The sequence below is a fragment of the Heterocephalus glaber genome, unplaced genomic scaffold, assembly GCF_053883595.1.
Source record: "Heterocephalus glaber isolate CG9 unplaced genomic scaffold, H.glaber_assembly_v1.0 deba00000122, whole genome shotgun sequence".
Taxonomy (NCBI): domain Eukaryota; kingdom Metazoa; phylum Chordata; class Mammalia; order Rodentia; family Bathyergidae; genus Heterocephalus; species Heterocephalus glaber.
Genome location: NW_028258138.1, coordinates 4,272,406 through 4,295,399, shown reverse-complemented (window position 1 = coordinate 4,295,399; position 22,994 = coordinate 4,272,406). Strand labels below are relative to the sequence as shown.

General features: G+C 57.5%; 1 protein-coding gene across 44 annotated transcripts in view; it reads left to right on the top strand.

Annotated features, from left to right (window-relative positions):
- Hsf2bp (heat shock transcription factor 2 binding protein) overlaps positions 1-7,908 on the top strand; it is a 91,783-nt gene extending 83,875 nt beyond the window's left edge. For 33 of the 44 annotated variants that reach the window (XM_087211840.1, XM_021256291.2, XM_087211887.1 and 30 more), the window contains 2 exons: positions 839-5,326; positions 5,503-7,908. The gene's annotated coding sequence lies outside the window, so the exon portion shown is untranslated. The remainder of the gene's footprint in view (positions 1-838; positions 5,327-5,502) is intronic. The other 11 variants (XM_087211750.1, XM_087211728.1, XM_087211774.1 and 8 more) reach the window with 11 other exon arrangements.
- Positions 7,909-22,994: the final 15,086 nt, after the last annotated feature.

Sequence of the window (22,994 nt, the reverse complement as noted above, 5' to 3'; positions counted from 1 at the left end):
CACTCAGGAGGCTAAGGCAAGAGGATTGCCATGAATTCAAGGCCAGCCTGGGCTACATAGCAAGACCCTGTCTCCAGAAAAGCACCTTTGGGGCAGGACCCCCTTCCCTCTGGCCCCCTGGCCTCTCTCCCTCCCTGGAATGCTTAAGCACAGCAGAGCTTCCCGAATGGAGCCCTGCCTTGGGCTCAGGAGGCCCAGGAGGAAATCTTCCTACGTGGCTGCCTGAAGTGTGTCCCTGACCACTCAGCACTTCCTACGCACTTTATACTTAAGACGGGATAAAGTGTCTGGGTTAGGAATGAAGGAATGTGGGCAAGCCAGCAAGCAGTTGTTTGTGCAGCCAGGTGCGGGCTGTTCACAGGCTGGGCACAGCCAAGTATGACGAATTGGTGTCAGAACCCCTCGTGCTGGCCCTGGGCCCGGCCCTGAAGATTCAAGGATTTGGAAATCAGGGCGTTGGGCTCAAGTGGGTCATAAGGACACCTGTTTTCTAAGAGCTCAGCGAGGGCACCTGCCAGGCTGGTGTCACCTGGACAGGCGCACGTGAGCCTCCCCAGCTTTCTGGGCACGCACTTAGAGATCACTGTTTCGGGGGGTGGAGGAGACTGACTTTGAGGGCACCTTCTGGAAAGAGCAGGCTGGGGTCGTACTGGGCATTTGGACAGTAGGTCCTCAGGCTGGACAGGAGCAGATGGGGGGCGTGGCATCTGAACTGGACCCTGACAGGGGAACAGGGTTAGCAGGAGGTGAATTCTGGGAAGAGGGTGGGACGTGCGCCTTTGGGCTGTCCCTGGGGGAGCCTGGGGTGGCCTCGAGGTTTCTGTGTTTTACCCTCTAGGCCCGGTCTTTGTGTCCTCCGTGTCTGGGCCTGCTAAACACCACGTCTGAGAAGGGCTGCTGAACACAAGTGGAGGCCGCGTCCTAGGAGAGCAGTGTCCTAGAGGGCAGTGGGGCCTGCAGAGGGCCCTTCTCCCCAACAGCTTGTCTCCTTCTGCTGGGGTCGGGCTCTTCTGTCCGTCCTTGCCCTTTAGGGTGTCTGGGCTCTGCCAAGGCTGTGTTTGGCCTCTGTTGGTCACCAGCATGGAGGACTCGCCACACTGGAGCATGACTCTGTGTTCCAGGCCATGGGCTACAAGAGGGAGAGGAGTGAGGACTCAGGGCTCTTGCTCTAGAAGTTCAGGGTCACTTGGACCAGCTTCCCAACCCTCCCCTAGTGCCGGCACCTGGGAAGCTGTGGCTGTCACTCTCTGACAGGGCAGGGTGGCAGGGAGGACCGAAACAGGCACATAATCACCCTGCTTGGAAAAAATCACCGTGGCATGGCTGTGTGGTCAGTATCGCCGAGTGGAGAGGCGTGGATGCCCTGCTATGTGTGAGGCACAGACTGCTGCCCTGGGGAGGGGCCTTCGGGAGCATGGGAGGAGTGCCGTCCTGTCCAGAGGCAGCAGAATGTTCTAGCTTTTCTCCTCAGGTCTCCCGAGGCCCTGGATGGCCCTTCCTAGAAGTTGGCCCTCTCTCCAGCTCCTCAGCCCTGACATCATAGAGGCCTGCTTTTCCTAGAAAGCTTGTCCCAGCACTTTCAAGGTGGCTGGATCTCGAGCTGGGAAATGGGAGGGCTGGGTGTACCTCCACCTCAGCCTGGGCCTGCTGCTTGTGTGTGCCCTCCACGTCCAGGTGGCAGGCCCATGCTGTTTCATCCCTGTGTCCTGACCTCCCTGGTTCCAATCCACCCCAACCCTGGGAGCTGGAGGAGGCTGGGAAGGGCACCCTGAGGGCCAGGGTGGAGTTGCAGCCAGTGCCAGGGGGTCTGGAGAGGTCCAGAGCACAGTGGGAAGCTGGAAGCCCCAGAACCTCTGGTGTGTGCACGTATGTCATGTGTGTCACATGCAAAGGTGTGTGCGTATAGCATATGTATATGCTACCTGTGCCTGCGAGTGTGGGCAGGTGTACCTGTGCACACACAGGAGTGGGCGTGCATGCGAGTGTGGATGGAATCCAGTTCTATCAGCTTGGCTGGAGAGAGCCCTCCCTGGACATCTGGACGTCTGCCTGTCACAGCAGCCCCCTATCCCAGCTGCACCCTGGCCTTCCTCCTAGAAAGTTAGTCAACCCTTCTGAAAGCCCTGACTTCTTGCTGGTCGCCACCATCTCGCTTGCCTGGACACCCAGTCTGGTGCTGGCCTGAGCCCTGGACTGTGTCTGGAGGTGGCTGCTCCATCTCAGGGGACATTGGTCAGCCTCCCAGTCCCGCTTTCCCCAGCTTCCCCTCCCACACGTTTTCCTCCTCCCTCGGGCATCCTTTCCCAGCTCTGCCCTGGCCTGGTCCTGTGTGCAGAGCCCCCTGGGCTGTGTCTTGTGAAACGCTTCTTCCTCTGCACGCTTGGAGGCTCACGCGGAGCTGCTCGCTGACCACAGCGGCATCGGACACAGCAAGCTGTTGGCTGATCAGCCGTGGTGTTGGTGGGGTGAGTCTTAAGTCGCAGCAAGAAAGTGGCTGGGGATGTGGCCGGAGCACATGCCGAGGCCCGGACAGCCTCGGTGGTGCTCAAGCCTTCCCGTTTGGACAGGCCCACTGGATGTGCAGAGGGCATCCCTTTACCAAGCTGACCAATTGCCTGTGTTAACCACACCTACCAGGTGCCTCCTGGCTGTGTGCACTCGTAAATGCAGTCCCCACCATAGCCACAGCCATTTGGTTCCCCCTTCCAGTTGCCCTGTCTTACCAAACCCGCCCCTTCCCACACCATCATCCTCTACCCAGCATCCACTTGGATCCTTTGAAAATCAGTCTACACCTCATTTCCTTGCTTAGCATTCCCTTCATGTCACCGGAACAGGTGTTCACAGCCGCCCGCCCTTGTCCTGGGCTCCTATTGGGTTCTGACCAACATAAGGCCAGCCGACCGGTTCTTGCCAAGTATAGCACCCAGGACAGGCAGGGGACACCAGAGGGCCAAACGGGCAGTGGGTGATGTGCACCTGGGTGGGGGCCTCCGTGACCACCGAGGACTCCGCTTGCCAGCTGCCTACCTGAGCCTGTGTGGGGCGGTCACGGCACCCTGGGTGGATCCCACACAAGCCTGTGCTGCTGGCCACCAGAGTCCATCGGACTGACCCTCACGTGGCTGGCTCCTCTCCCTGGCTGCTGGGAACCTCACCGGGCCCCACAGCTTCTCTGACTTACATTTTGCACCCACTCTGTGGACCTTTCTAAAAAGGCTAGTAGAAGCCAAGCGTGGTGGCACACACCTTCCCAGTACACTTCGAGGCTGAGGCAGCAGCATTGAAGGTTTGGACCCAGCTTGTGTAAGTAGTAACTTAGTGAGACCCTATCTCCAAAACTAAATAAAAAGGGGTTGGGAATGTAGCCCAGTGCAGAGGCTCTAGATTTAATTCCCAGTAGAGGAAATGGGGAGAGGGGCCGGTAAAGCATCCGTCAGGCCTCCCATCCTGAGCCCTTCTGCCCGCCTTGGGGCCGGGTCCGAAGAAGAGCCCAGGGATGCTCCCGCCTCCTTACTGCGGCTTCGGGGAGGGCTCTGGTCTTGCTGGAGGGCACCTCCCAAGGCTTGGCCTTCCTGCCGAGTCACTGTCTCCCACGGGGCCGGGGCCAGACAACCCGGGAAGCCCTGTGGCTCCCCTGAAAGGCTTGGGCCCTGACAGAGATGCCCACCCTCCTGTGTGTGGCCCGGGGTGTCCAGGCCTCTGCCCTCAGGGCTGTACCCAGCCTGGCCCAGCCATGGCCCTGCCCCTGCTGAGTGACTTGGGGGCCCAGTGCTGAGCGTGGGCACCGGGCAGGTGACAAGCTGCTGTGCTCAGGAGAGGAGCGCTGGAGAGGGACTTGGGGCCCCTCTCTCTGGCCTCCTGTGTTTTCACCATGTGTGCTCTCCCTGTGGGTGGATGTGGGGCTTTGTCTCCTTCCTCCTCCTAAAACTCCTGCTGCCACCACTTCCTGATCAAACCCAGCTGAGCCCCTGTGCCCCTGGGGCTCCTGAGCACACCTTACCCCAGGGGTCTCAGGGTGATGCCTCTGCTAGGGAATAAGAGGGACGAGGGCCCTGGGGCCAGTGCTGGACCCACTGTTTGCTGAGGGGCCTGGCCCTCCGCTCAGGTGGTCGCCGGGGCCAGGCAGAGCACAGCCCTCCTGGGGGGATGCATGGGGGAGGCTGGGGAGAGGCTCCGCGAGCTTCCCACACGCGGCCGGGCCAGACGTCTCCGGAGACAGACAGGGAAGCCAATGTGGCATTTCAAGTGCTCTGAGCTGGCCCCACAGTGGGCCGGAGCATTAATCACCACACTGTCATCCTCTTGAGGAGGCTGGGGCGAAGGAAATGAGTCAGGAGGAGCGGTTGGTCTGCACAGCAATGACTCGCGTAGGAGCCAGAAGCTTCATCCTCCGCCCCTCGGCCCGCATGCCGGCGGCCCCTGGGGCACATTCGCTGTCTGCAGAGGCTGTGGCTGGCCCGACACCAGGTGCTGCTGGGAACAAGTGGCACATGGGGGACCTGTGACCCGAAGGCCCCCTGGCTCAGGCCCAGCCGGGATGGGGTGAGAGGCAGAGGGGCGGCCTCCGGGCAGGTGCTCCAGTGTCACATGCCGACTGCCTGTGGGCCATGTTCTCCCACCAGAGGTCCTGGGAGCCTCGTGCTGGGCATAACCAGAATTCCACCCTCAGACCCTGGGCAGCAAAAGGATGGTATCGCCTCTGCACCCCAGGTTTCTGTACCCACCGAGCTCAGGTGCCTTGCTCATGCCAGCTCATGAGCCTTGGGGAACAGCTCTCCAGGGCTGGCGTGGGCCCCTGGGGCAATACATCCGGAGTCCCCTGCATCTGCCGTCAGACTGCTCCCAGACTGCTCCTTCCTGCCTGGGGGGCTGCAGGTGGAGCCCCAGGCCTCCCTTCTCCTTACCCACTCACACACCTTGGTTTGGGGTCCACTGTTGCTGGAGGGCCATGTGGACCCCAGTGAGGAAAGCAGCGCCCTTGGCAGTCCTCAGGCCTCTTGCACCACTGCCCCTTGGATTTGGCATAGCAGGTTGGGGACCATCTCGTGAACCTGCATGCCAGTGCGTGTGCCCGAGTCCAGGGCAGGAGTCCCCGTCACTCCACCCAAGGGAGGTGTGGGGGTCGGCACTCCCGCCTTGCAGGCGTGGGGCAGGAACAGGGGTGCCCCTGGGCTCCCTGAGGGAGACACTCCCACCCTTCATCGCCCACCTAGGACCTGACACAAGGACGCGGCTCGCTGACCTCCCCAGTTGACCCGCCTACCTTTACACTGCCATAGAGTTCCCTTGCCGCCCGGGGCTATCCCTGTCTCCAAGGCCTCAGGTGAGGCAGAGCTGCTCTGGGCTGTGCTGCAGCCCAGACAGGTTGGATCGCGTCCCAGGACTGTCTGGCCAGGCCGGGCTGTGGCTTCCGGTCGGCAACAGCCCCTTCAGGAAGACCCTGCCCACACTCAGCCTGGCCGTGCGTGTCTGTCCCTGACGAATCCTATCTGTCTGCAGATGTTGCAGTGGAGGGAGCGGCGAAAGGGCCAGAGGAGCTCAGGTCTTATCCATGGCACCATGCACTGACATGGGCACTGCCCGGGGCGTCCACTGTCTGTGTCCAGCTGCTTCCCAGGCTGCGCTCCTGCTGGCCATGGGCCCGAAGACAGGGCTGAACCTTCCTACCTCTGACAGCTCCCACCTTGCAGGGCCAGCCAGGCTGCATCCTCATGGCCAGCCCAGCTTTGGGACCCTGTCATGGCTGAGGCAGGAGGACCACAGCAAGTGTGCGGCCGGCCTGGGCTACATGGCAAAACCCTGGCTCAAGAACAACAGCAAAAAACAGGTTTACCCAAACCACCTTGAGGAAATTTGAAAGACAAAGCCACTAACTGAAGAGGGCTATTTGCAATGCTTAAGACAGACAGTGTAATTACATAAAAAGAAAAAGAAAGACCAACAGTGGCCCCTGGAGAAATGGGCAGGGTCGCAGGTAGGCGTCGGGTGGTTTGGTCAACCCACCAAACTCCGTGGAGATCGTCAGACGTCGTGCGCATGATGGGAGGCACAAACCTGGCTGCAGCGGGGGACCACTGCCTGCACCCCAGACCCGTGGGAACGGGGCACAGCAGGTTAAACCCCGAGAACTGTCCCACGCCGTCCTGAGGTTGAAGCCCTCGGGGTGCCCCTCGCAGAGCAGGCACCTTCCTGGGCCCCAAGAACAAGGGTGAATGTGCTCAGATGTCCCAGCAGCTCTCCGGGGAAAACATCGGACCAGACACGGCTCTGTGCTTGTCACCAAAGGGGAGATGGGTTCTTAGTCACACAGAAATCCACTGTGACCACAACTGCACACCACCACTGTGGCGCTGCCTAGTGACTCAAGGCCAAGTAGAGCTAGTCTTTGAAGACACACAGTGATGCCCTGTCCCCTGCAACTCCAAGCCAGGCAAGCCAGGCACGGGGCCACAGGCCTGTAATCCCAGCTCTCAGGAGGCTGAGACAGGAGGATCGCCATGAGTTTGAGGCCAGCCTAGGGCTACGTAGTTCAAGGCCACTGGAGTACATAGCAAGACCCTGCCTCGAAAACCCAAACAACAAGACAAAATCAGGCATAGCTAGCCATGCACATATGTACTTCAGAATGTTTAACAAGAAGAGAAAGCTGGAGCTCAGGGAGGCAGCAGGGTGGCTAGTGGGCTAGGCAGGAGGAGAGGAGCTCTCCTTGTGGTGGCCTCAGGTTAGTGGGGACAGGTGTCCCGGCAGGCTGTGCAGGTGGCCCTGGCTTCCAGGCCCCTTCCCCAAGCCTGTCCACAACAGGCCAGTTGGGAGGACAGTGGCTTGGCACCAGGGCAGTGGAGAACTGAGCTCAGAGATAGGCCAGAAAACCCACAGAAATAAGGCAGCATCCTCAGGGCTTCCTAGGCTGAGGCTAGGCTTTCAAGTTGGTCCATTTGGCAGGAGCTGATGAGGAAAAGGGGTCTCAGGGGCTGGAGGCAGCAGCTATCCAGTGCCACAGTTGGGGTACAGGGAGGATGGGAGTGGGGATCCACGACCCTTGAGCTCCTGGAGCCCTGCTGGGCCAGGCCAGCCCTCTGGTTTGCTGCTGGCAACTGGGGGCTCCTCGGGAAGGGGCTCTACCCTCCAGGTCACAGGACCCCACCAAGGGAAAGTATTCCCTTCCCCGGGAGGGGCCTGGGCAAGCACCACCAGCCCACTCAGGCCGGATATAAATCCTGGCATCTCCCTCCCTGCTGTCCCCACACCACGATCCCAGCCTGGTACCACCGAGGCCAAAGCAGACACAGCTCTGTGTGCACCTGTGGGTGGCCAGGGTCACCCCTCAGAGACCAGCGCCGTCCAGAGAGGGGGAGGAGCTGGCGGGCCAGGGCTGGGGGGTGGGGGCTGAGCTCTGGGGCCAGTCAGGCAGCCAGGAGCTCTGAGGCAGTGGGGAAAGGGTCAGAGGGACCAGGAGTCACCCCTCCTTCCCCAAGGTGGCCTCAGCCCTGTCAGCTTGGAGGAGCACAAGGCCTGTGTGGGAAGGGGCTGGGGATGATGGTGACGAAGCCTGCACCTCGGGGTGCTACCCCCGCCAGGCGCTCTGGTCCCTGGGACTGGCCTGGCCTGGCTGCTGCTGCACAGGGAGGATGTGGGGAAGCCAGGGCCGGCCGGGGAGGGGCGGTGGGGCCCAGTGCCTGCTTACCTGTTTGGAGCCTGTCGGAAGCTCCTGGAAAGCTCCTGCCAGTGCTTGAGCCAGGACCGTGCTCCAGCCTGTGGTTGGTCCCTTCAAAAGCCACCTGACCCCCTCTCTGCCTCCCGGCCGCCATGAGGTGAGCAGCTTCCCCTCCCCACCCCCAGGCCCTTCCACTCTGCCTTTCCTGCCTTGGGGCCAGGAGCTAAAATAAACCTCTCCTTTTTCATTTCTATTTGTTATTTATCTTTGAGACAGGGTCTCACTATGCAGTTGAGGCTGGGCTTGAACTCACTATATAGCCCAGGCTGGCCTCAAACTCACAGCAATCCTCCTGCCTCAGCCTCCCGCTTGCTGTGATGACCGGCATGTGCCACCAAATTTGGTGCCTGGTTCCTCCTTCTAAAAAGCCACACGGGGCCCTTGGTAGCCAGTGGGGTGTCCCCAGGATGGGTTCCACGTGACTTTGGCCTGTTTTCTCCAGAAGGCTCTGGAGGAACTGGCAGAGCAGGCTCTGTCTCTCTGGGGCTCAGTGGAAGTCAGGGTCTAGGTGGGGGGCTTGACCCTGTCTATGAGTGGGGACACTGAGGTGCACAGGGCTGGGCTCTTCTTTCGTCTTGGGTCTGCTCCTTCTGTTCTGGAACAAGAGGGGAAATGGAGAGGTGCTGAGCCCCCGGGGAGCTTTCCCAGGGGCCTGGACCTTGGGCCAGAAGCAAGCCTGGGACAGCCTGGCCTGTCCTCCCGCACTTGGCCTTGGGGGTGGGGACAGGCAGCTGAGTCCCCAGGGAGCCGCTGCCTGGAGCAGATTCCACTCTCAGCCCGTGACCCGGCTTCCTGGAACTGGTCTGGGGAGGGGCTCCTGCCAGGGCAGTGGCCGTGTCTGTCCCCCAGGAGATGGCTGGCTTCCGGTAAGCCAAGCCACCATGGTTTGTGATTATTGATTTTGAAAGGAGGGATTGAATCCAGGCCCCAGTTGGCTGCACTGATGCTTGCTGAGAAAGAGTTGGACCTGAGGCAAACGGGACCCCAGGCGGGGCGGGGCCGCTCAGGCTGCGTCTCAGTCCGTGGGATGTTATGGGGTCAGGGCCCCTTCAGGCAAGGCCGCAGCACAGAGAGGACACCAGCAAAGGAGTCGAGTCTCAGGCCAGGGCCCTGCCCAGAGGCTGCCCTGCCTGCTCTCCGGTGACCTCAGAGCTTTGTGCTCGGGGTGCTTTGGTGCTGTGGTTCCCCCAGGGTCACTGCTCTGTGTCACCAGGCAGGCCAAGGCTGGCCAGTGGTGCCTGGCAGCTGCAGGTTCTCACGAGTCCGAGGTGGAGGTGGCAGAGGGAGCTGGGGCTCAGACTGCATGTCACTGGGAAGAAAGGAGACGGGCTCCCAGAGGCTCGGGGCTGCCTCCGCAGTCATGCAGGGACTCTGCCTCTCCCCCAGCAGCCGTGATCCTTCCTTCCGGCCAGAGCAGCCCACCCCAGCCGCCTCCCTTTTCTCTCATTCTTTCATTGTGCTGGGCCCTGGGGTGGGCACCGGGAGCTGGGGTGGGACAGGCAGACTGGGACACAGAGATAAGGAATGCATGAGTCCCACAGCAACACACTTCGGCCGGGAGAGAGCTGTGAAGGGGACAGTAGAGCACCAGCCCAGGGACAGCCCAGCGTGGCACCTGCAAAGGCCCTGAGGCAGGCACCAGAGCGAGTACCGAAGGGGTAGGCAGGGTTAGCGGGATTAGGCTGGGTTGTGAGGTTCAGAGCTTGCTGCTGCCCGGTCGTTGGCAGGCGGTCAGTAGCAGGCAGGGTCTAGACTGTCTGGTCACTCCCCTGGGGCACATGATGAGCAGGTGCTGACGGACTGCCTGGGTGATGGTGACCAGTGGCCGATGACGGCTGCCTTGTCACCCACTCTCTGGCTGGGAAACTTCCAGGAACAGAGACGCCCCTCCCCCTCCAGGTCCCCAAGCAGCCCGGGGGCGTGGAAAGGGGCGGGGCTATGCTCTCCAGGGTGGCGGAGCTCAGGGGCCGGCTGGACCGGGGTTATAAATGGACGGAGCAGCTGTCACCATGGCGTCTAGAGCCCCGGTGCCAAGAAGCCGGGGCCCCCCACCGCCCTCTGGGGAGCTGGGTGGCTGGATGGGCCCCACCTCGTAGGCGGCTCTGGCCAGGCCTGCACGGCCTGCGTTACGAGGCTGTGGCTGCAGCGCGATCCCGGCTCTCCCCGGAAGGAAGTTCTTCCTAGGGGGCAGACAGCGGCCCTGCCTGTCCCATTCAGGGCACCTCAGGTTTGGGAGTGGGGAGACAGAGGGCTTAGGGGGCACAGCCTCAGAGCCGAGCGTCTGCGGAGATAGCGGAAGCCCTCGTGGGCCCCCGGATGAAGACACCAGGAGCTATGCTCTGGGGGGCAGGACGGGGCCGGGCAGGTGCCCTGTGACCCGCTGCGCCTCTTGCTAGATTTAGGACACTGTCGCTCCCCTCCCCAGCCTGGATCTGAGCTATTTCCAAAGCCAGGAATGCTTGTCCTTGCAGGAGGCCCTGGGGCAGAGAGGGTGTCAAGGCCCGGGGAGGCTGTGAGGAGAGGACCCCCAAACCCCAAGGCATATTGGAGAGGCCAGGGCAAGGGGCACCTGGCGTGGCAGCTCCCTGAGGCAGGAGGGGGAGACCCACAGAGGGTCTGTAACACACACCCTGGTGCATGTGCTGTAGGAAGGGCTGGCTATGTGGGAGGGATCAAAACGTACAGAAAGTATTTGCATTTAAAAATTGTTACCCTGAAAGTCACACTGCCGTTTATCCTCAGAGTACTCCCCATTGCTGCAAACACACTTGTACCCCCATTCTTGCCACTTTCTGAAACAGTTCTGGAAGTCTTCTTTTGCATCTTCACAAGGTGTAGTCAATGATACTGTGAATGCTGCTGCCCAGGGCCTCCAACAGAAAGGCAGCTCATGAAAATCTAACGCTGTGTCCTCGTCCACCAGATCTGGCACCATGTGGCTTCCAGCTCTTCCCCACTGTCAGAATGACCAGGAAAAGGAAACGTTTTGAATCCATTCAGGACATGGAGGCAGCCAGGACAGCGCAACTAAAGACACTCGGGAAAGAGGGCTCCAGAGCTGCTGCAGGAAGCGGCCAGGACGGTGGGAGGAGCGTGTGTGAGGTGAGGGGAGGGCTTTCAGGGGGATTCATGGTGATGTGTCCTCTCCTATAATATAGATTAAATATTCAGGGTGTAGTTTCCAATCACACCTCGTTTATGGGAACTTGTGCCTGTGCCTGCCCTGGTGAAGTAAACTACACCCCACCCAGAACCCTCTCCCTGCCTGGCACAGCTGTGGCACACGGGCACTGTGAGCTGCCCAAGGCCAAGGAGCTTGGGGCAGAGCGGCCTCCTCCTCCAGCGTGCCCGGTGGGTGGTGAGTGGCTGCACATGCGTCCCACACAGCATCCGCTCAGGGTCTGAAGGACTGGACCTGCAGCCTGGGCACCGCTGGGCCCCTTTTTATCTTATGGGGTCTCGTACAGAGCAACGAAGAGAGCACACAGCTGGAGAAAGATTCCCTTCCCTCTGGTCACTGGGTGAGTGTGCAGAGGATGGGACTGGCGGTCGGATATTGTGACAGGAAAGCGACTGAGACTCGTGCTGTGTGGCCCAGCCTTCCAGCCCTGTGGAAGTGGGGGAGCGAGGTTGTACAGGAAGGTCCTCGGCTTATGGTGACATCCCCAAGCTGGAAACGCAAGGCTGCCCACCCAGAGGTGGTGAACAGACAGCGTCTTCAGAAGGCTCCCTCCAGGACGGCTCGAGCCAGGCAGCGCACTGGTGCCCCTGGGACGGGCGCCCTCGGGCCTGAGGCACGATGTGCAGCTGTGGGTCTGGTTTGCCTGGACACGAGGAGGGCAGAGGGCCAGGACAGGCAAGAGGGGACCCCAGAGGGCCCCAGAGGGCCCCAGGAGCCTTGGGTGGTGGCCACGGTGACAGTCGCAGCATGTGCATCAGGGCCAGGACACCGAACGGTGCACTTTCAGCAGGTGGTGTCAGTGTCCCAATAGACCCCAGCGGCACACCCTAAACAAGTAAACCTCTGTTACACTGAGCTTTCTCAGGCCCTGAGTGTGTATTATACAAGGGGGTACTGTAGAAAAATATGATGAATATGTACATTTTAAAAATTTATTACAGGAAAAACTGCATTGCCACGGATCCCCCTGTGACACTGTCCTAGCGGTGAGCACCTCATCTCGTCTTCCTTGCCCTCTGGAGCAGGTCCAGAGCCCATCTGCCTGGCTGTGGAGGCTGCAGCCTGTGCTGCATGTGTCTTGGTGGCTTTGCTTTCTATCCACCTATGCACGCCTTTCCACACCTTCCACAGGGTCTGGAAGGAGCAAGGACGGGGACCTGGACTCAAATCCACACTGGGCTGAAGCCAAAGCTCCCTGTGTCCTGCATGGGTGCTTCCAAGGCTGGAGGCTCGGCTCCGCAATGCCTCCTGCTGAAGTCAGACCGGGGTGCTCACCTTCCACTGGCTCACGTGCTTGCAGGGGGTTTGTGAGGACCACATTTCCCAGAGTTGGCCCTGTGGGACAGGAGGCCTGGTGTCAGCAGCAGCTGGAGTGGCCATTCCTCGCCTGGGATGCTGGGAAGGAGTTGCAGTTGGGATGGCAGTCAAGACCCCGGGCCCGAGAGTGGCAGCTGGCCATCCAGATCAGCAGCGTCCAGATCCCTGGCCAGGGCGGCAGATGGTCCCCTCCCTGAGGCAGTGACGCCCCCCGTGGTCCCCGTGACGGGCTTCCTGGGGCAGGAGGCGTCTCAATGCCGCCGCTGTCTGGCTCCCAACACAAACCCCAGCTTCCCAACTGCTCTCAGAATAGATGCACATGTTGGAGTCTTTCCGCGGGCAGGAAACGTCACGACCAAGGACATGGTGTTTTTGTCATCTGATGTCCTTGTCTGAATGATCCAGCATGGCCGCCCAGGTGAACACCAGTGTGGCCCAGCCCTGGGTCCTGCTAGGCGGGTGCATCTACTTCCTGTGCATACCCAAGACAGCAGCGAGGCGATGTCTGGTTTCTGGGGTGATCAGCTGGGGAGGGGCTTCCTGCCTTCAGGGACCACTGGTAAACCCTGTGCTCTAGCCGAGCCGCCTACCCTGGCCGTTCAGAGAGACAGTGAGCGCCCTGAGGATGCCCACGGCACACACATTGCTGTGCTGTGTGCACTTTGTGTGTGTGCAGCGAGTGGTGTTCGGCGTGTGTGTCATGTAGGGTGGGAGTGTCGGTTGTGAGCCCTGTGCTGTGTGTCCTGTGTATGGCATCCGGGTGTGTTGCGTGTGGGGTGCTTCTTGTGTGCTCTGCTGTGTTGTGTGCTGTTGTGAAGCGCACGTACGTACTGTACGTACCGTCACACCCAGGCCCTGTGGGCATTTTGCTGATGTGGGCGAGGCTGCCAGACCCAGAAGTCAGAAAGTGGGGCGGGCCCTCTGCCCACCAGCACACACGACACACAGCACAGACACATTCATGTGACACAGGTCCCACACACGCAGCAGAGGCCACGTACATGTGGTCTGTAATACAGACCACACACCACACAGCACAAATGCACACACACCTCACAGAGCACATACATACAACACAACACACACGACACAGGCTGTATGCCATATGCACACAAGTGTGGACATGAAATACAGACCACACACACAGCACAGACCATGCACACACAACCACACACCGCACACCAACAGTGCACACAACAGTCCATGGACCTCACACACGTACAACCACACACACACAGACGGGTCACACAAACCAGGTCATGGCAGGGCCCCTGCACAGGGCCAGGGAGGGAGGTGGCCTGGCCAGGGCAGGAGCAACAGATTCTGGGTCCCCATGGGCGGGGACCAGTGGGGCAGGGTCACTGGCTGGGGAGGAGGCCTGGGCAGCTGTTGGGCACAGGACTTCTTGCGTCAGTCCTGCTGGGGACCTCTGTCACCTGCTCCCACACTCCCAGCCGCGCCTCCCCTCCCCTGCCTGGCCCTGTCTGGAGCTGCCCTCCAGCCCTGTGGCCAGCTGGATACTTGTCCCAAGCTCTTTTCTGGTCCATTTTAGTTAAGGGAGTCTGTTCTGCTCACCACTTCAGCTGGAGGCTTAAATCCTGGGTCTGTCCCTGGGGCCCCACCCTGACTCCAAGGACCTCATCTTCCAGCCCAGAAAGCTTTGATCATGTACCTATCAACAAAAACCACTGGCACACCCAGCACTTGATGTACAGATTAAATAAAAATCACGGGAAGCCTTTGTCTTGGATGAAGCTCCTATCCTGTACCCCATCCCACAGGCCAAGCTAAAAAATCAAGATGGAGCCACTCAGGCTAAAGTTCCGTGTGACCTGCCTGGACTCAGCTGTCATATGACCTTCCTAGAAGACAGGAGAGGAAATGGACAAATTTCCCAAACAGGCCAGGTTTCCTCCATCAGCCTCCCTGTCCAGCCTCACCTCATCTTGCAAGGTGTTGTGATGCTGTCTTGTGACACACATGCAGGTAGATATAACATGATGTGTATGCTATAGTGTCATTATCATCACAGCAGGAAATATGGGGACTGAAAGCTCAGAGGAGACTCCCCAGTATTGATTTCTCAGATTCCTTCTGTATGTGGGGGACATGGGGGAATGTTTGCAGCCCCCAATTGGTCTGGGTGCCTAGGGCCAGGTTGGGGTTGAAACCAGGCCCCAGCTGGGTCACCCCCAGCCTCTTGTCCCGGTGCTTGGGAGCCAGGGATCCCTGCAGGAGGGCCCTGGGCTGCTGCTGGGGTCAGGACCCATCCAAGGGCTCTCCCTGGGATGCCTCTGCTTCCCTTCCGCCCCATGATGCACAGTGTTCCCGTCCCCAGGCTGCCCCAGGGCTGGCGGGGTGGTGAGTCCAAAGCACAACACCAGCCTGGAGTGAGCAGCAGGCATGCACTGCTGCACTCGGAGCTGGGCCTGGACCCTGTGGGCTGCACATGGAGGGTGCCCAGTTGGCTCCAACCATAGGGTCCTTGCCGTGGCCCTGCCTCCTGCAGCCACAAGACCTTTCTAGGTTTTCCTTCAAGCAATATGAAGTTCACCATCATAGCCATTTTCATGTGTACAGTTCTGGTGTGGACCCAGCAGTGGAATGCCAGAGCAGGTGGTAGGTCTGCATTTTGCTTTTTTGTGTTTTTGTTCTTTTTTTCTTTTTTTTTTTTGTTTTTTTGAGACAGGGTCTCCTGTGTAGCCCAGGCTGGCGATCCTCCTGCCTCAGCCTCCAGGGTGCTGGGATTACAGGCATGTACCACCACACCCAGCTGCATTTTGCTTTTTGAGGACCTGCTCAACTATTTTCCACAGAGGCTACACCATTTTCCATCCCTGCCAACCATGCACAAGGGTTATCTTTCTCCACGTCTTCGCCTACACTCATTACTTTCTGGTTTTCCATCGTGGCCACCCTGTGTGTGTGAGGTGATGTTGTGACATCCCATTGTGATTTGGTTTGCAGTTACCTAACTCATCTTTTCATGGGCCCATGGGCCATTTGTATGTCTTTGGAGAAAGGTTTGTTCAAGTCCTTTACCCATTTTTGGTTCTCAATTTGTTGCTGAAGTTTAGGAGTTCTCTCTGTATTCTGTATACTAATCCTTTATCAGATGTAGGATTTGCAAATATTTTTTCCTATTCCATGAGTTGCCTTTCTGGTTGTGCCCTTTGATGCATAGAAACTCTATGTTTTTTATGGTATTGAGGATTGAACAATGGCCTTTACACTGAACTAAATCCTTAGCCCTTATTTATTTATTATTTATTTGGTACCGGGGATCGAACTCAGGTCCTTGCGATTGCGCAGGAGGCGGCGAAACCACTAAATCCCCGGCCCATCCCTTTATTATTATTACTTTTTAAATTTTGATACAGGATCTCACTAAGTCACTAAGTTGCCTAGTTTTGGCTAAATCATGCAATCCTCCTGCCTCAGCCTCTCAGATTGTTGTCTAAATTTTGATGTAGTCCAAAGTACTTATTTTTTCTTTTGCTGCCTATGCCTTTGATATTACATCAAGCAATCATTGCCAAATCTAATGTCACGAAGCCTTCATCTCATGTTTTCTGCTAAGAGCTTTATAGTATTAGGTCTTACGTTTTGATTTTTTGACCCATTATGAATTAATCTTTATCCATAGTACAAAGTAAGGGTCCCACTTCATTGATTTGCAAACGATGCCCAGAGTTCCCAGCCTTGTTTGTGGGAGAGCTGGTCCATTGGTGTTGAATGGTCTCAGCACGCTTGCCAACCCTCATCTGCACACGTACATGTGGCTCATCCCCGTGCTGCTGTTCTGCTCTGCATGCTGTCCTCACACCAGCAGCGCACTTCGTGTTGCTGTAGCTTTGCCACGAGCTTTGAGATCGGGAAGCGTGAGTCCTCTACCTTTGCTCTTCTAAGGTGGCCTCGGCGTTTTAGGCTCCCTTGAAATTCCACATTAATTTTAAGATGAATTTTTCTATTTCCCCGAAAACTGCTGTTGGGATTTTGATAGACATTACATTAAATCTGTGGGCAGGATGAACACCCGATCAAGGTTAAATATTCTAATCCATGACAAGGGATGTCTTTCCACATCTTAATTTCTTTTAGCAACATTTTGTTAGTTTCTGTTGTACAAATGGCTCACCTCCGTGTTCAATTCCTATTTGTTCATTTGGATGCAGTTTTCCCTGTGTGACATGTGAGTGGGGTGTGCATGAGTGAACATGCGTGTGGTAGGTGTGCACCTGTGTGTGTGAACATGAGAGCGTTTAGTGTAGTGTGTGAGTGCATGTGGGTGGCATGGGCATGAGTGAGCACACATGTGTGCTGGGCCTGGATTCACATACGTGTGTCCGGGTGGCTGGCAAGGGCCAGCTCTGGAGGTGAGCAGGGTGGGACAGCGTGGAGCAGCGCAGCCCCAGGGGCGCCTGCCACAAAAGACCAGGGGCTGAGCTAGGGCTTGAGTACCCACTCACACAGATACTGCTCCACATGTCTGTGTGTCAGAAGCCAGGCTCCAACCAGAGACGGGTGGCAGCTTTGAACCACTACAATGTCACCATCCTAGCTGTGTGTGGTGGTGCACATCTGTAATCCCAGCACTCAGGAGGCCGAGGCAGGAGGACTGCAGTGAGTTCGAGGCCAGCCTGAGCTCCATAACAAGACCTTGTCTCAAAACATTTTTTTCACTGTCCCGAAGATGCTCAGCTTGTGGCCTCCACCCATCCGGGCCGAGAAAACCCAGGCTTAGGGACTCCAGGAGACACCCCCTGTGCAGGAGCCCGGGTCAGCTGGCCTGGGAGGGCTGACTGCTACCTGCTCAGCTGGGACCCACGGCCCCTCCAGGCGGGGCAGGAGAGCCCGGAGAGGAGTCCTGACTTAGCCACAGGCCTCCTCCCCTAGAGGCTGCCAGCCAGGAGCAAAGCCACCCTCTGTCCATGCCACCCACACGCGGCTCATCCGCTTTGGTGGAAGAATCTGCGCGCACTCTCAGGACCGCAGCCGGAAGCCCCGGGCAGGGCGGTCTGCAAACCGGGGAGGCCAGCGGGGCGCGTGGGATGTGGGCTGTGTCCCCACTCATCCCCGTGCACCAGGGGCAGCTGCGGCTGCTGAACCCACGGAGCATAAAGCGTGGTCATAACCGTGCCTGCGCCCAGAGCTGGAGCAGGAATCTGGTGCCCAAGAGCTCAGACGAGGCCACCCATTGCGGCAAGTCCCCCAGTCCCCTCCAGAATGTGGGAGCATGGGGCCCAGCGCTGGAGCCAGGAGGCCCAGAGCTTCTGCTTTTCCTTCTTTCTTTCTTTCATTCAATGTCCTCTTTCTGTCTTCTGTCTTTTTGAGACAAGGTCGTGCTCTGAACTTGCAGCCATCATCCTGCCTCAGCCTCCTGGTGCTGGGATGATAGGTGTGCACCGCCAGTCCTGGCTTCAGCTTCTGCTTCTGTTCCCCACACCAAATAGCAGGTGGAAGCCAGGGCTCACTCTGCCCATGCTTGCCACCCCATCCTACTTCCTAGGAGGGCTGCGCCTTGAAGAACACGCCGTGCCCATGTGTCCCACCCTGGCACCTGTCAGGGTGACTCAGGGCTCCCTGGTGACAGCTGGGCAGTGCTGCCCACACCGGGTTCCTTCACACAGCCACTCAGCCATGCCGAGCTCGCTCTGCGTCAGCCTCACCCTGGAGCCAGCGGCCACAGGCGGTGAGTCACAGTGACAAACACACGCCTGTCCTCCGTGTGCTCAAAGGGGGAGGACGCAGAGTCATTTTCCACAGGTCTGTGCTGAGGGTGTGAGAGAGAAATAGAGACAGAAGGATGGAAATTGGCAGCGAGAGGCCAGGGAGGCAGGAGGCCGGGGAGGACGGAGCGCTGTCCCTTTGCCAGCTCCGTGGGATTTCCGCCGAGGGCTGCAGCTTCCCACACCACCCCAAAAATGTGGAGCTGGAGCGGAGGCTGTCCACAGCCCTGTGCAAAAGAGGGGGACACTGACAGGCCAGGAAGCAGAGGCAGCAGGGAGGAGCCAAGGACAGGAACACCCTCCCAGGTCACATCCCCAGTGACCCCCGGGCCCACCTCCAAGTCTGAGACCTTGGGGTCATTTCAGAGCTCCCCTCTTCCCAGGGGGCCCCTTGTTAGCTCAGCCATATCCTTCATAGCCCCTTCTTCTCTGTGCTTCGTGTTCTGGGGCCTGCTAAGCATGTGCCCTACTGCTGAGCTACACCCCGGCCCATGCTTTGTTTATAAATGTGCTTTTTAATTTTAGAACAGTTTCGGGGTTGCAGAATCACTGTGAGAATAGCCCTGAGCGTTCCTGTGCAGCTCCTACTGCGTTACTGCTGTCCCACGTGGCCCGTTTGTGACCATCAGTAGAACGCGATGGCTACACTGTCGTTCTCCAGGGCTCACACTTTACTCTGACCTCCTCAGTTTCCCTCAATGTCCTTTTCGGGTCCCAGAACCCACCCAGGATACGCATGACCTTTCACCTCCTCAGGCTGCATCTAGCTGTGAGTTTCTCGGCTTCTCCTTGCCTTTGACCTTGATGGCTTTGGGGAGGGCTTGTTGGGTGTTCCGTAGAATGTCCCTGAGAGGCCATCTGCTGCAGTCTGGGGTTTCTCATGGGACCCGGCTGCGGTTTTAGAAGGGGTCCGGAGCCTACCTGCCACTCTCATCCTGTACCAGGCGCTCATGCTGTCGGCCCGGATGGCCACTATAGTGCTGCCCGAGGCCACCTGGCTGTACGGTGACCCTTCCCCTTTCCACACTGTGCTCTCTGGAAGGAAGTGGCTCTGCACGGCTGATGCCCTGCTGGGGACAGAGTCTGCAGAAACTCTGCACAGTTCCGCTGTGACAGGAGCTTCGTCTCCTTCCGCAGGAGTGTTTGCCGGTCCTTTACTTAGATCAGCGTGGATGTGCAGTGTGTGTTTTATACTTCAGGCTCTGGCCCAATACCACCCTCTTGTCACTGGACTCCTTCCAGCATTGGCCACTGGCTGCACCTGCAGTTCACTCCCAGGTCACTCTGCCCTAGCCAGCCAAGTGGGTGGCTCTGTCTGGTTGCTGACCACTTCCTGTCCAGCTCCAGGTGGGGTGCTGGGCTCACCCTCGGCACGTCCTGCCCAGTCCTAGCATGGCCATTTCCCCTGGCTCCTTGTTTCAGAGAAGGGTGGGAAATGCCAAGACCCAGAGCTGGGGTGCTGGTTACTTGAGGGGAGTCGTTGCTTCCAGGTCCTCGCAGCTGGCAGAGCAGAGACACACGGGTGTGTGGTGACCTGAGTGTGTGTACCTATGTGTAGATATTTTACATGCAACCCTGTGTGTGTTTGTGAGTTCATACTCCTGTCTCTGATGCAAACCTTTTACAACTCGGATCATTGTAGACCCTCTGGCTGCTCACCTGCAAACTCAGGGCTCCCTTTCCACAGTGTATCAGAAAGCTCCTGAGGGTTTATGACACACACTCTTAAGGGTGCTTTCCAATTTGAAGTCACAGGGTCTGGCAGGCTCTAAGTTCTGCTAACTGTAACCCTCTATTTGCAGCCCTCAGTGTGTCTGTACCTCCTTCACCCTCACCCCTACCCCTGCAAACACACGGCCTCCACTGCTGAGCGTCTTGCTGGGCTCCCTCCTGCCCAGGCCTCTGCAGGAGCCACTGGGTCCCTGCTCACTCGCCCCACTTCCTTCCGGCCACATGCTGACGTCACTTCCTTCGGGCCACACGCTGATGCGACTTCCTTGCAAGAGCTCCTGGCCTTGATGTCGCCAGTAGTTCACAGACCTATGCATTCCTCCTCTGGTTATGCCTGCTCTCCTGTTTCACAGCTCTCACCTGTGCTTGTCACCATGTTTTAAGAAAAAAGTCAATTAATTGCTCCCCTTCAGAAGATGCGAGGGAACCAACTTATTCTGAGAACTGATACTTAAGGAACAGCCACAAGGATTTACCCTGCTCATCCTGGTGAACAGAGTTGATAAGGAAAAGTTCTTTTCCTTTTTTTTTTGTTTTCCCAGTACTGAGAATTGAACCCGGGGCCTTCGCACTGAGCTACATTCCCAGCTCTTTTTAAAATTTTGTATTTTGAGAGAGGGTCTCCCTAAGTTGTTAAATTCCCCCGGCTGGGTTTGACATTACTATCCCTGTACCTCAGCCCACCAGAGTGCTGGGATTACAGAGCTGAGTTACCATATCCTGTCAGAGACAGTGAGAGTTCTTTACAGAAAGTTAACAAATGAAGAAAGGGCAAGGGAATTAAAATATTGTTGTTTCGCAACTTCCAGTGAAATGATGGCTGTGGGACGCAGCGTTAAAGGCTACTGAAGTGTGGAGAGCAGAGCAGTCGGGGGCCTTCACAGAGGACGGGCAGGTGACCCTGTCTGGAGTCCCTGGACCCTGGCCAGCGGAGGGACAACAGGACCCTGCGGGCTCTGGCTGGACCCTGTGAGTCAGCCCCAGTCTGCCAGACACGGGACAGAGGGGTGCATTGAGCCACCACAGGTGTGAACCCCCCACGTGGAGGCCCAGAGGCCATAAGCATCCGTGTCCTCCTTAGAGCCCGGAAAGAACAAAGGAGAAGGAATTGAAGTCTGTTGAGGGTTAAAAAGCTACCAAAAGCATTCATGAGACAGCCAGGCACTCTGAGTCTTGAATGTATGAAGGAATTATTAACCTTATTTTGTGAAATAATGGAATCAAGATTTTTAAAAAAAAAAATTGTCATCCAGGGCCAGGGATTTGGCTGGGTGGTGCTGCCGCCTGCCTCGAAAGCAGAAGGTCCCAAGTTTGATCCCCGGTACCAAAAAAAAAAAAATTTGTCATCCAGAGATGCTACTGAACTGTTGATGGCTGAAATGACAGATTTACTTCAAAATAATCCAGTGGGGTTTAGACAGGAGGGCTGATCCTCAGCCAGGTAGGCAGCTCTGTAGGGAGATGGACACGGGGGTTTATTCTACTCCTGTACGATATTGTATGCTTGGCAGTTTCCTAATACAAGGTTAAAAAGCAGTCCATCAATAGGATTCAAGCCCCAGGAAGACTTTACAAGGAGCAGTGGTGTAAGCTAAGCTCTAAAAAAGAAAAGAAAAAAGAAAAAAGCGAAGGAGACAGCACTATTTTACAATGAGTTTGAGGGTAACTGAGCCGTCATTTCTGAGGCGGGTACATCTGTGGATGTTTTGCCTGCGGCTCCCGAAGTGGAGAGTGTTTGGAAGAATTACACACCCTAAATCAGTGATCACAGTTTTACTGGTTTGAGGGGATTTACTTATAGTATCTTTCTAATCAAACCTTAACTGGCAAAACCCAGCGTTTCCAGGGCCCCTTTACTCATACATTACATTTAATAAATAAAACATGGGGAAGAGCGGGGCATTCCTGGGCATTGTGGCTGAGTGTTTCTGCCCTGCCTGTCCTGACTCCTCACCGCATTAAGCCTCCTCTGTTCCGCTGCTGTCCCCACTGGGATTTCGAGGAGGCGGGGAAAACAGTGGGGGTGGAGGCCCAGATTGGTAACTTTCTGGGGGGCTTGCCCTTTCTGGGAGTGGAAGGACGCTGCTGGCCGGCAGTGCCCTCCCAGGTGCATCCTGGGGTCACAGCCCAGGGCGGGGTGGGCTGCGGCACCGGAACCGGCTGGCGTCACTCAGCGTCTCTGCACATATACGGGCCGAGGGGGCTTGGGACAGGACGGAATGTTCCCACTCCCGCCCAGCGGGCGCGGCTGCCCGCATGGCTGCCTTCTTTGTTTATTTATTTGTTTAAGCTTTTCTTGTTTGAGTTACAGAAGTGCCATGGAAGAAGGAGTGCCCTGCGGCGGCCTGGCCACATGCTAGGTGAACGCTGCCAATCGGGATCTGCTGCCAGCGCAGGGTGGCACCGCCCGCCCGCCCCAGGCACCCAGTCGCCTTCTTTGTAGTGCGTCATCCGCCTGTGTTTGCTTCTACGTGACTTTATGGAGGTAGAATTTACATGGCATAAAACTCACCTGTTCGGGGTGTATCATGCAGTCAATCCAACTCCTGTTTGGTTTTTATTAAATTTTTATTTTGATCGGTCCACGCCTGCAGGGCACAGTGATCGCATTCCTTGCAGTGCAGGGACATAGCACACCTTGGCCGGTTTCACATGCCCCGCCCTACATCTTCGTCCTCTTCCCATGGCAAAAGGTCTGCCTCCTTGCTTCCCACAATCTGTCTCTTACTTTGCTCTTTAATTTATTTATACTTTGGGTCTCTCACCTAAGACAAACCATGCAATATTTCAGCTTCTGTGTCTGATTGATTCCACGTAACATTGTGGTCTCCAGGTGCATCCGTTTTCTCACAAGCGACACAAGTGTATCCTTCTCTCTGGCAGAGTAGTGCTCCATGGGGTGTGAAGACCACATTTCTTTTATCTGCTTAGAACAGGGCTCTCTGTAGAGGTCCTGCGCCTTCTCCAGTTAATCCCTGTCCTGCGCTGCCCCGGCAGCCTTGTGGTCTCTGTTGATCAGCCGGGCGTTTGACAGGAGGGGACTCATGCAGTGGCCTCGTGTGCCTGGCTTCTCTGAGCCTGGGGGCCTGATCACATCATGGCAGGCCTTGCAGCTTCCTTCCCTCCTGTGACCAACACTGTCCACTATAGGACAGGACCGTGCACATCTGTCCGTCCAGCAGGGACAGACACGTGTGTTCCTGCTTCCCAGCTACTGCAGGCTCGGAAGTGTCAGCGTGTGAGGCTGAAGGTGGTCGAATTTTGTCCCAGGCAAGACCCAGGATCCCATAGCTTCTGTGAGAAGCGTGTTTCCGGGGAG